The sequence below is a fragment of the Cajanus cajan genome, chromosome 7 (genome assembly GCF_000230855.2).
Source record: "Cajanus cajan strain Asha chromosome 7, NIPB_CcT2T_4, whole genome shotgun sequence".
Taxonomy (NCBI): domain Eukaryota; kingdom Viridiplantae; phylum Streptophyta; class Magnoliopsida; order Fabales; family Fabaceae; genus Cajanus; species Cajanus cajan.
The window spans coordinates 18,743,332-18,756,905 of record NC_138523.1 but is presented as its reverse complement, the minus strand read 5'-3'; the positions used below and the strand labels follow the sequence as shown (position 1 = coordinate 18,756,905).

The following is a 13,574-nucleotide window of genomic DNA, read 5'->3' as shown; positions in this document are numbered from 1 at the left end:
CGTTAAAGAAAAGAATCATGTTTTCTGTTAGAACCAAATCCCTAAAATCATGAAGAAAAATAGATAAAGTCTCTACAATAGTTGTTTTGCACTAATATTGCTTCTATAAGCTCCATTTAGTATAGAATGTTGATTAGTGGCCTCCTTGAGTAGATAAGAGGTATTATTTGGTAAAATGAATTTAATATTCGCATTAAATGTGCCAAACAATTACCTGCGACCGTAAGGAAGAAAATAAAGACAAACAAAAGCAAACTTGTGAGCTAGACTACTGGTGGTAGGTAATTGTTTGGCACATTTAATGCGAGTATTAAATGCATTTTACCAAATAATACCTCTTATCTACTCAAGGAGACTACTTATCAACTTTCTATACTAAATGGAGCTTATAGAAGCAATATTAGTGCAAAACAGTTATTGTAGTGACTTTATCTATTTTTCTTCATGATTTTAAGGATTCGATTCTGACCAAAAACATGATTCTTTTCTTTAACGATTTGTAAGTTTTGAGACAATCTTTTGATTTGATCTATTAAGATATTTAATGCATATGAGATAGACCGAGTGCTTTGTCTGCTTATCAATCGTCATATAGACGATCTACATTTTACATTTTATCTAATAAGTCTTTCAAAGATGTTTTCGTAGACATTTCTTCTATATAAAAATTTTTATTTGTTAGTATTAAAATTTTGAATTTAAGGGATCGTCTTTTAACTTAACACTATTTTCACTCTTTTTCTTTCTTACGATATTTTCTACAACAAAAAGTTGGAAAAAGAAATGGAGAGATAAGAAAAATCTCAAGTAAAAGATGGAGTTATAAAGGTAGGAATATAACAAATAAGCTTGCAATGAAGATGGTGGCCAACCATGACCCTGATGCATCAAAAGAAATAGTAGAACTAAATGCAACCATCATGATTGACAAGGAACATATATAAACTTCTCAATCATGACCTTTTAAGGATATACTTTTGAACTTAATCAAATTAGTCAATCTCAAGATATTCCTTAAGTACTTCATTGATTGTTTCTTCACCAAAATTCTAATCTTTGTCGTATCAGTCCAACTAAGAACAATTAACTCCATAGAAGTCAATATTACCCACTAATCAAATTATAATATAAACCTTTCTTGATGAGTAACCAAACCGACTTATCAAAGTTTTATCCTTTATCTGTGTGTTTTTTTAACTCCTTCAATACAATATAAATAACTAGAGTTTCAAAACATGTTTTGGCCCACATTCAAATTTGACATTTCTTCGAATAGTGAGTTATGGATCTGGCTTAATCTTACAAAATTAATTTATAAGGTGAGCATTGTTTTCCATTTATATTCAGAAGTATAGTCATCTCATTAGGTGATATGAGATCTCCAACACATCTTGTTATGCCGAAGATTAGACATCTTAAGCTAGACCGAATATTTGCAGGTGATTCGATAACTTGATAGTAAGTGATACAACAGATTCAACAACACTCATTAGGATATGTTCTGACAAAACTAACTTGTAAGATAAGAATTATTTTTTACTTATAAAATGAGACCTTCAACAACATTGTTTCAAGTTTCAACGACTCTTAGCATCAATTGAAAACTCTTATTCTTTGAATAAGTTGAAACTATATGTTCAGGCTTTAGATATTTTGTCTCAGATACAAAGTATGCAAGTTATCTCAAATTAAATATAGATTTATAATCTATTGAAAGAGGAATAATATTTCGAAAATAAGATAGCAAATAGACTAGACAAATGTCCTAACCCAGAGTTCGATGACTTTCCAAGAAATATGACATTCCAATTTCTGAACACGTGATATTGAACTAATTATTCTACAAATGCAATCAACTTTAAAACTTGTTTCAAAAAGAAAGTTACTTTCTGCTTGGACTTTCTTTGCAAACTTCCTTTTTAGACATTAGGCTAATGCAAGCATCAATACAATAAATATTCATATAATACTGAAAAGAAAAAATGAGATTCTTTTAATTTCAACTACATTTGATCTTTTATTTAGATACATTAAGAATGAATTCAGCACCAACATTAGAGAATAGAGAGGATGAAGAAAAGTTACATGACAAGATACTGAAATAATATGAAATTCCTAAATCAAGAGACAAGAGACCAGGGCCTATGTTACAATGCCAAAGTGAACTGAAGATGATATTTGGTGAGTCTACAAGCTAACAATTGGAGATAAGCTTCCTCCATGCAAGAAGAGTAAGTATAAATCAATTGGAGTCAATGTTCAAATCTGACACTTATCTTTACAATATCAGACTCTCCTAGGAATAGGACAGGAGCGATTATTTGAGTTCTCCATCCACCCCCAATAGTCAGCAGCCATTCATTTTGCTCCTTAGTTCATAAACATGCAACTTCACATCATTCAGGGATTGTAGGCAAATTTTATGCAATTGAAGAGTTGCATGACCCAAATAAAATGTTCAACGCGAAACTGCCATATTGCATTTATCCTTTAAAAACTTCATGATTCAAATTAAAAGATTATAAAATTATTGTTCATTACCTATGCGGTGTAGGAAGGGCATTTTGGTCCCAAAATGGGAAAGGTTTCCCATTCCGCCACTGTTGCCACCCTTTCCATATACCTCCATGCCAATGGCACTATATCCTGGCACCTTTTTGATTCCCAAATTTTTCATGTTACTTCTAACCTTTCTCACATCTTCCCATATTTCAGATGAAGCATAAATGCTAGCATGAAGTGAATGAAGACTTGAATCGCTGGATTTTACTTTTGCTATAGCATTGTAGCAAGCCTTTTGCCCATATTAATATTGCCATAAATTCTACAGGCACTTAGCAAAGCTCCATAGAGTGGAACGATTACTTCATCCTTTTGATCTAGTAACTTCTTTACCAACTCCTTTGCTTCTTGTAACAGTCCAGCTTGACTAAGAAGGTCGATGAAACATCCATAGTGCTCTAAATTTGGCTCAATATGATATATACTTGACATGGAATGAAATAACTTGCGGCCTTCTTCAACCAATCCTGCATGACTACAAGCACTCAAAACAAAAATGAAGGTAACATCATCAGGTTTTAACCCATATGTTTGCATTGCTTCAAACAACTCAAGTGCTTCGCTTGTTCTACCATTCATGGCCAGCCCACAAATAATTTAAGTCCATGAGGCAGTATCCTTTTCCTTCAATCCATGAAAAATCTCCAAAGATATCTCTATGCAACCACACTTGGCATACATTTCAATAAGGGCAGTACCAACCACAACATCCACTGTGATTCTATTTTTGTCAATGTAATTATGAATTCACTTGCCTTGCTCTGGTGCTCCAAATTGAGCACAACCAGTATGGAGAGTAACCACAATAAACTTATCTGGTTTCACACCTTTGATCTGCATCTCTCCAAATAATGCAATTGCCTCTTCAAAATGATTAAACTGTACATACCCATTAATCATAGCTGTCCAAAGAACAATGTCCCTACTTGGACTCTTCTCAAACAAATCCAAAGCTTTATCCAACTGACCACATATCACATACCCAGTTACCATGTTGGTCCAACAATTCACATTCTTCACAGTCATCGCATCGAAAATCTCCCTTGCCACACTCACGTGTCCACACTTACAATACATGTCCAACAAAGCATTTCCCATTATAGTAGTGAAATCCAGTTCATTCACAATGTAACTGTGAATTTCCTTCGCTAGCTCCAAATTCCTCAACACTGAGCACGCCGACAGAGTGCTCACAACCGTTGCTTCATTGGGCTTCTTGTTGCTCTCCATTCGCATTTGCTGGTAAACATCAACAACCTCTTGGAACCTCCTGCATTTAACATAGCCTGAAATCATGATGTTCCAAGAAACACTATCCCTCACAGGCATTTCCTCGAACACCTGACAAAACTCCTCAACTAGACCCAACTCAACATACATATCCATCAATGAGTTACACACATAAGGGTCAAACTCAAGGTCAGTCTTAACCACAAAAGCATGAATCTTTTCCCCTTTCCTAACCTCCCCAGTGCGACCAATACCCTTCAAAACATAAGGGTAGGTGTAGTTATCAGGCCACACCCCATGTTCCCTCAGTTGGTGAAACAGATAAATGGCACTACAAAAACTACCCTTTTTCACAAAGGCCTTGATCATGAGATTGTAGATAAATAACGAGGGGTCATGAATGTGGTTGAAGATTCTGTTTGCATAGCTAAAATCCCCTAATGATGAGTCCATGGAAAAGGCCATGAGCTTGTTGAGGGTGTCTCTATCTTGTTGCAAGCCAATGCAGAATACACGGGCCTGAATTTGCTTCTATTGGGACATGGATTTGCAGCTTTTGAGGAGAGAAATGTATGTTCCTTTCATTAGTTTTAAAGAATGAATGGTGTTGATGGTAATTTGAAGTTTAAATCTTACATCATTGAATTGATTCCATTCATCAACTAAATGTTGATATGGGTATCCATCATTAACCAAAGATTTGTTATATGAACCAAGGTAGAAGGAAAAATTAAACAATAATCTCTTTTATGTTATAGATATAGACCGGAAGCCGAGTTCGAAGCGTAGTGTCTAGCTTTTTGGCGTATGTTGAGTTGCCTGCAAAGGCTATTAAATGATTGACACAACCCCATGTGAATCCGATGAAAAATGAGTAGTCAAGTTGGATTGACATTTTTTTTTCATTGACTCGAAAAATCTAATTTAATTTGGTATAGATGCAACCGTCAATTTATAAAACAAATATAAATCATTTTTATTTTATTTATCTTAATCTTTTTTCAAATTCTATAATGAAATATAATTTAAAATAGAATAAATGTTATAGAATTAATACAAAGATATTATTAAAATAATCTTTAATTAGTGAAAATTACATCTTACAAATAATCTTTAAAATACTATATCATATCTATAAAAAAAAACAATCAAATTGCTCATTTTATATTGATTAGTTGTATAGATTAAATCACACAAATATAACTCAATGTGTCAATCTAACTCAACCATCTTCTATTCTCTGACTTGACGAGTTATGAAAATAATGTTATCTGGATGAGTTAAAAAATACAATACAATCTTATTCATTTTGACGAATTAAAGGTGAATTCATTGAGTTAAACTCGTTGATCCCCTTCATATAAATGTACACACAAATATGTTACTAATTAGTTCTTTGTTGCCCTCATCGCTAGCAACACCATTCACTACATAGATTCAAATACTGAGCCCGCAGACATTAGATCCAAAATACATCTTTGTTTCACTCTTTTGAACTCTTGTCTCAGTGCATTTACCACCTGGACTTACCCGTAACTGTCGCCACCGGCCCGAAACGGGCTTTCGGCATTCGCGAAGGATGGTTGGACTCTTTTATTTTGGTTTTGAAAATGTATTGGATTATTAGAATGACTTGTTCTCAAACTGAGACCTTGTCGATCTTATCCAATTTATTTATTAAAAGTCTCACTAATCCATATTAATCCCAAGCGGGACCCTCCATGGTTTAGTGGTTTTCGCAAAAGGAGGGTTCGTGGAGTCGCCACCAATGTTTTACTCAAAACATTGGAAAAAGGGATAAGGCAATTGATTTAAAAATCAACTTTGGCCGCTACAACCAGAGTTGGGTAAGGGAGTCGGTTACGCGTGGGGAAGGTGTTTGCACCCCACGGCGCCCCTTTCGGGTTCCCTATGACAGATTATTTTTAAAAGAACAGTATAAAATTACTAAATTACCCCTATTTATTCTAAGCAATTATAAATTGACTATCTACATGATGACAGTTTAAATATGCACACAGAAAGCAGTAAAAGGAAGGATTGAAGGGAAACCTCTTGAAGCGTGCTTTTATATATTGAAAGAACTGGGAAGCGTTTTGGCGTTCCCTCGCTCTACAAGCCCGCTCCTCGCTCTCCTAGAAAAAAATTTTTACTAAGGGAATCAAAAAGATTTCCCCTCGACTAGGTTCGATCCTCAAGCAAAATGGCTCGGGGCTCAAGAACTTCGTCGGATCGACTCCCAGAGAGATTTCTAGGGCAGAACACTGCTCAAAAACCCCAGAATACTCAAGGAGGGAGTCAAAACTGTGTGAAAAAGTGTGGAATGACGTCCAATTGACGTCATATTTATAGGGAATAGGCGCAGTACGGCCTACAGGGCCAATACGGCCGTATTGAAATTTTTGAACTTCAATACGGTCGTATTGGAGTTCAATACGGTCGTATTGAAAGTCAGAAATTTCAATACGCCCGTATTGAGTTCGCAGTGATCGTATTGAAGTGTCAATACGGTTGTACTGACTTCAGTACGGCCGTATTGAAGCTTCAATACGGCCGTATTAAGTTCAGTACGGCCGTATTGGGCTTTTTCCCTCCACTTCCTTATTTTTAGCTATTCTAAGACCTCTAGACCTACAGAGAACCCTCCTAGGGCCTTCGAGGAGTCCTTCTGGCTGATTATCCTTCAGTCTTCGAGAGTCTTCAAGCTTTATTTCCGACCCGGACAATTTTAGGGGTCTACAGCTGCCCCCCCTTTACTTAGTCGGACGGCCTTTTGGTGTATCGGCTGACAAGTAAAGGAGTTGACCCAATTGTCCGGGTATTGCGCCGACCTTCTGACTTGTAGCGTCTTCCGGTGGAAAAATGTTGAGTAGCCTCTCCAGGTGGGTGCATACCTCGGCGCTTTTGACATCCTCGGTAGCTGAGTTTACCTTCTCCAAGGTCAACTTCACTCGACGCTCGAGCCGGAAGTTGGACATCAACGCGCCTCTGATGACGCTGATGGTTGAGTACCGCCTCTCCAGGCTTAGTCTCGCTCTTTGTTCGAGCCGGAAACCAAGCACCTTTGCGACGACGGTGAGCAGTGTGAGTTTTGCCTCTCCAGGCCTTGCTTTGCTTGTTGCCCAAGCTGGAAGCTGTGAGTACCGTCTCTCCAGGCTTAACTTCACTCTTTGTTCGAGCCGGAAGCTAAGTACCCTTGTGACAACGGTAAGCAGTGTGAGTTTTGCCTCTCCAGGCCTTGCTTTGCTTGTTGCCCAAGCTGGAAGCTGTAAGTACCGTCCTTCCAGGCTTAGCTTCACTCTTTGTTTGAGCCGGAAACTAAGTACCTTTGTGACAACGGTAAGCGGTGAGTACCCCTTTTCCAGAGATAGCTTCGCTCATTGCCCGAGCCGGAAGCTACATACCTCCGTGTTTGTGACGACGGGGTAGCGTGAATATCTCCTTTCCAGGGATTTGGTGATGATTTTGTCTCCACAGTCCACGATGCTGCTTCGACGGTTGTTTTTTGATTTTTGTGCCGCTGAGGGCTGGATAACGCAGGGATCCGTCTAGGGGATGTGCAGTCATTCACAGGTTCCTGTGCCCCAACTTGCATTGCATTGTTGGTACCCTTGGGGAATTTCTGACTCCTTGGGGTATAGACACAAAGATGCTCTTTCTGATGTGAGTGGTGCCTTATGATTGGCTGACGTCCTTTCGACGTTGGTGGAGTATCCCGGTTATCCTTGTTCGGGTAACTCTTTTTGATTTTCTGATTTTTCGCTGCCTCTGTGTAGGCTGTTATCCGCTGGGGATTCTGGATGTTGATTTTGATTTTGGTGCCACTGAGGGCTGGATAATGCAGGGATCCGTCTACGGGATGTGCAGTCATTCACAGGTTCCTGTGCCCCAACTTGCGTTGCATTGTTGGTACCCATGGGGAATTTCTGACTCCTTGGGGTGTAGACACAGATGCTCTTTCTCTCTGAGTTGAGCGATGCCTTATGTTTGGCTGACGTCCTTTTGACGTAGGTGGAGTATCCCGGTTATCCTTATTCGGGTAACTCTTTTTAATTTTTGGATTTTGTTGCCTCTGTGTAGGCTGTTATCCGCTAGGGATGTTGACATGTTGATTTTTTGACTGGCCTCTTCTGTTAGGCAGATAGTCTTGATGTTCGATGTTTTGGCGGGATGCCAAATTCCGCTTGGGGAATTTTATTAATCTTTTTGATTTTCTTCCCCTTTTGTGGGGATGCCTCTTGGATAGGCGATCATCCACTGAGGATTGATGTTGATTGGCCTCTTTTGTTAGGCAGATCATCTTGACGTTCATTTGTTAGGCTGAGAGCCAAATTCCACTTGGGGAATAGTTTATTGGTCTTCCTTTTGTAGAAATGCCTCTTTAGTAGGCGATTGGGGATTTGAAGTTTTTATTCATCCCAGAGTATTATTTAGAAAGCCTCTTCAGGCTTAGCTTCACCCATCGCTTTTGAGTTGGAAAGCTATCCTCCATTGGGGAAGTTTAAAGTCCTTAGACATTTTTCTTGGATGATCAGGCCTCCTTTGGGGATTTCGCTGATCGCATTCTGATAGCTTTCACTGGGGAATTTGGCCCGTGAGTGTAAGCTTGAGATATCTCTGGGGAATCGAGCCTTTCTAGGCCCAACTATTCTGAAGGAAGAGTATTGTTTCTGCGAGCCTCTCCAGGCTCAATTATTCTGAGGGAGTATTCTTTCTGCGAGCCTCTCCAGGCTCAATTATTCTTTGGTGTGGAGGATGAGGAGTATTTTGGTAAGCCTCTCCAGGCTCAGTTATTCTGTGCAAACTGATTGTTGGATTTTCTGTACCTTTGCCTTTTTTATTTTTTTGGCTTTTTCTGTATTTTGCCCTTTTTTATGTTTTTTGGCTTTTGCTGTACAGAATTTAAATTGCTAGAGAATTTTGAATTCAAAAGTGGCAAATTTCATTAAAAATGAATTTGTACAAGAAAAATTTGGGAAATGGGGCTAAGCCCAACCAAATTAGTACATGAAAAAGCACTAAAACAGAAGCCAGTCTTCACTCCTCTGCTGGCGGGTCCTGTGGCGAGTCCGGGAAGCGGCGATGCATCCAGACGGAGAGGTTGTCGAACCCCTGCACCAAGGTATCTAGTCGAGCATCGGTACTCTGCTGCCATGTACCGACACTATGCTGAAAAGCATCGAATCGCGTGTCGATGCTCTGCTGAAAAGCATCGAATCGCGCGTCAATGCTCTGCTGCAGCGTGTCGAAGCGGGCGTCAAAGTATCCCCTGTCCGACCGTGACGTGCTAGCCTCTGGCTGCGGGGTGTCGCCTCCCTCAAAGTCGAGATTGTTGAGGAGGTCGTCGAAGGTCTCGAGGCCATCTACTCGCACAAACCCCCCTCCTGGCGATCTAGCGATGATCTTCATGTTAATCAGGGTGGAGGCACCAATCAACTTTGGCGCCAACGCCCCTGGCTCCGCACCATCGGGACATCCCCATGTCTCCGCCAGCTGTGAGAGGAGTGGGGCAACCAAGATGTACCCCTGTCTGGACTCTCCCCCCTCTCGTATCCCAAACTTCTTCACGTGCTCAAGGAAGAAATATCCAGGGTTGGCCTTCCGGCCGGTGGCCATGCAATATAAGGCCAGCAGATCCGGTCGTGTAATCGACTCCTGACTCTTGGACCTGCCATGAATGGTGCTGGTGAGGATCTTGTGACAGATCCTAAGAGCAGTCGGGAGCCGGGAGCCCTTTACCCCTGAATGATAATCCCGTCGGCCAGTGAGCAAACTCCACATCTCAACCGGAGTCCACTGATCAGGCCACTCGCATATGGCATCTCGGAAGGCCAGCTGATCAGTGCGGCTGAAAAACCCTGCCTGGACGTTGAACTCGTCCAACGTCAGCGTGCGGTATCCTTCATTCATCCAGAAATCCACCGCGCAAACGTCCTCCCCATAGCTGTTAGTCGACTCCGTGACGCCGACTGTGGCCAAGAACTCCTTCGTGGCCGTCAAATATAGCTGGGATGGTGGATTAAGGATAAATCCCCATCCTATGGCGTCGAAGTAGTTCCTGACATCGTTTTCCAAGCCCACTGCTTGGAGAAGCTCAAAGTCGAGCACTCTTGACGGCTCGATGGTGAATGTCTCTATGAGCTGCAGCCGGTCTCGGTGTCGGTCTGTCATCACACGTCTGGCCGGGGCTCTCTGTCTTTTGCGAGAGGATTCCGCCATTTCCGATAATCTCTCTAGGAATGCACTCACAAGCAAGGAATGTGGAGAATGAAGAAAGGTATGCAAAATGAGGGAGGGGAAGCCTTTATTTATAGGCAAAATTCCGCCAATACGGCCCGTATTGGATCCAATACGGCCGTATTGGCCTTTCCGTTGATGTACAAAATTTACAACCAATACGGACCGTATTGGGTTCAATACGATCGTATTGGGATTCAATACGATCGTACTGGATTTTAATACGCCCGTATTGGAGTTGAAACGTTGTGCTTAACGTTAACTCCAATACGACCGTATTAATACCAATACGGGCGTATTGGATTTTTCTGATTTTATGATTTTTTTTTTTTTTTTTTTTTTTTTTTTTTTTTTTTTTTTTTTTTTTAGATGAACAGAGAATAAGTGATCTTCTAGTACACCTATCATCTGTATGCATGTATGCAAATGAGATGCACCTAATTCTATTTGATTCAGTTTTTTCAAAAGAATTAATCGATGCGTTCTTTGTTTGGATCTTGCCATTCCTCCATACAGACTGTGCTTTGCCGATTTCTGTAACCGAGGAACGATGCGTATTTGATTTTTGGTGTTATCAACCAAATGATTCTCCCTTCCTTTAGAAGATGTGTCAACCCTCTTATTGACCACTATATCTCCATGTTTCCACTAGATTATTCAAAAATCGTTAGGGACAAGAGAGAAAAGAAGGAAAAGGTATATTTTTCAAAAGTTTGTGTTTTAGAGGGGATTGTTTTATTTTTGAAAAATGGATTTTGTAAGAATGGCTGGCCATGGTAGGCTTATGTGTTTAGGTTTGTTTGTTTAAACACTTATGAGGTTAGGCACATCTTCGTTATTAATGATTGTGTTTTGACAACTTGGATAGCTTTTCTTGAGCCCCTTGTTGAATTCGATTGATGGTACCATCATGGATTTATTTTGTTTTTCCTTTTTTGACGGCCCTAACTTTTGCCTAAAACACCCATTTGTGATGTCTTAGCGGGCTTTTGTTTTTGTTCATTATTTTGTAACCCTAATTTTTGCCTAGGTCACCCTTTTGTGGGATTCCTAGCGGGTCTTTTGCTCTTATTTTTGCAGTCCCCTTTTGGGTTTCCTGCCGAGCTTATTATCTTTAGGATTTCTTTATCCATGATGGCATTTATTGATGCCAAGAAAAGGTGCTCCAAGCTGTCATGCACATTTCCACATAAAAATGATGCGGGTTTATTGATTATTAAGATGATTTTAACCTCACTTATGTTTATCCAAACAGGGTTAAATGACGTGGTTTAGAATTTTATGGTAAGCAAGAAAAGAATCAATAAGAAATTAATGAAGAATGATTTTATTATAATCGTGATGGAAACATGTGCCCTATCGAGGCTCGGGGGTCGGGCTGTCCCCGAGGAGTGATCTCTAATAGTCACTGAATTTACACATCCCTATTAGAAGGAAAAGGACACTTGATGACGACGACCGGCCTTGACGTTTGTGAATCCGCCTTCTTAAAGATCTGGCTTAAAGAACGTTGAGAAGGATCTTGATTCCTCTTCGTTCTTTGACCTTTAACAGGGTTGTATCCTAACCCTTGTTTCCCCGGATTGTCCTTGATAATAGGTAGCTCCGGGATTCCTTGGGAGTACTTGCCCAATCCTTGTCCTGGCAAGTATCCGTTCTTTGTGAGCATATGGGCTACCTTCTTCATTTCTCGGGGAAACGTTTCAACATTGGCAATTTCCAATGCTTGGAAGGCGGTTTCCAAAGCTTCCTCTGCTGCATCCACATAAGGTATGTTGGATGGCTTGCTGATGAGTATGTCATCTTCAGCTTGTACAGTCACCAGTTTGTCACCCACAATGAATTTGACTTTTTGGTGGAGCGTAGAGGGCACAGCTTTCGCATCATGAATCCAAGGTCGGCCTAGGAGACAGCTGTATGCAGGAGTAATATCCATCATTTGGAATTCGACGTTGAAGATGGTAGGTCCAATTTGGATCGGAAGATTGACTTCTCCCACCACTTCTCTCTTAGAACCATCGAAAGCTCGAACGATCATGTTGCTCGGGCGCATTTGGACTCCCTTGATCGCCACTTGATCAAAAGTTCTTTTGGGCATCACATTCAAGGAAGACCCGTTATCCACCAAGACTTTTGCGATGTGGTACTCCTTGCACTTTACAGAGATGTGCAAGGGTTTGTTGTGATTAGGTCCCTCGGCGGGGATTTCTTCATCGGTGAAAGTGAGGTGATCATTAGCCGTGATGTGGTTAACAATTCCCTCAAACTTGTCTTGGGAGATGGTATGCGACACATATGCCTCGTTCAAGACCTTCAACAGAGCTTGCCGATGCGGTTCGGAGCTTAGGATCAATGACAACAAAGTGATCTTTGCTGGTGTCTTGTGAAGTTGATCCACAATGGAGTACTCGCTTTGTTTGATGAATTTTAACAGCTCATCAGTCTCCTCCTCGGATTCTCTATCTTCCTCGGTTTTCTCCTTTTCTTTTCCTTTATTCTTGGGAGCTTTATCGTGCAGATCTTCGGGAATGTAGATCCTGCCACTCCTAGTCATGCCCCCAAGTCCAGCGATGTTGGAGATATCACTGCCGGTAAAAGTATGGATGTCGTATATCCATGGCACAGCCTTATTTGATTCGTAAGGGAAAGGTCTTGGAGCGACAATCCTTAACGGCGTGGGGCCTTCCCCTTTTTCTATCTTGACTACCAACAACGGCGTCGTCGTGTGTTCGCTTTGCGTAGTTGTTGGTTTGCATTTTATCACAAATGGCGTGCGATCCATTCTGAACATACACATCGATTAATTCTTTCTTTTTATTAATCTTTATTATTAATTACTAGGAGAGATAAATGCAAAATGAATGACTAATGAGATGCAAAGGCGATAAATCTCAAGAATTCGATTTTATTCATTGAAGAAAGTGCACAACTTTTTATACAATGCTTTGAAGCAATTTTTTACAAAAAGAGAAAAGCCGGTAGAAACCCACAGGCGGGTTCATACGTCGTTGCCATTCTTCTTCAGCTTCCTCAACATGGCGTGCCATTGCTTCAACTTGCAATTGGACGGCTTGGCTCATATCATCACAAGTCTTCTGAGCCTCCTTCGCTTTCTGAATGTGATAGTTGATCATGGCCTGCAGCTCGTTCAGCTCGTCTTCGGCTCGATCTTTCTCCTCTTGGAGTTTAGCCATTCGTGCCAATCCTTCCCTTTCCTTTTTGCGGAAGTCGGAAAGGTTTGCGGCTTGTCGTTGAGCGACTTCCCGCCATTTCTGTGCGTCGGATCGAGTCGATAGCAAGTCCTTTTGCATGTCCCTGATCAACTGTGCCTGCTTTGCACGTTCGGCTTCCAGGCGCGCTATCTTTGCGTTGACTTCTTGGAGTTGACTACTCGGTTCAATTTTTTGCATTTTGGATGCCCGAGTAGTCTCCTCATTGAGGTTAGCACACTCATCCTTGAGCCGCTCTATCTCGTGGTCTTTCTTCTTGCATTGCCTTTGAAGACCGTCAATAGTAAAACTGGATTCTTCATTTTTCTCTTCAAG

General features: G+C 40.7%; 1 pseudogene; it reads right to left on the bottom strand.

The window, feature by feature from the left end:
- Positions 1-2,234: 2,234 nt before the first annotated feature.
- LOC109795220 (pentatricopeptide repeat-containing protein At1g31430 pseudogene) lies at positions 2,235-4,377 on the bottom strand (annotated as a pseudogene).
- Positions 4,378-13,574: the final 9,197 nt, after the last annotated feature.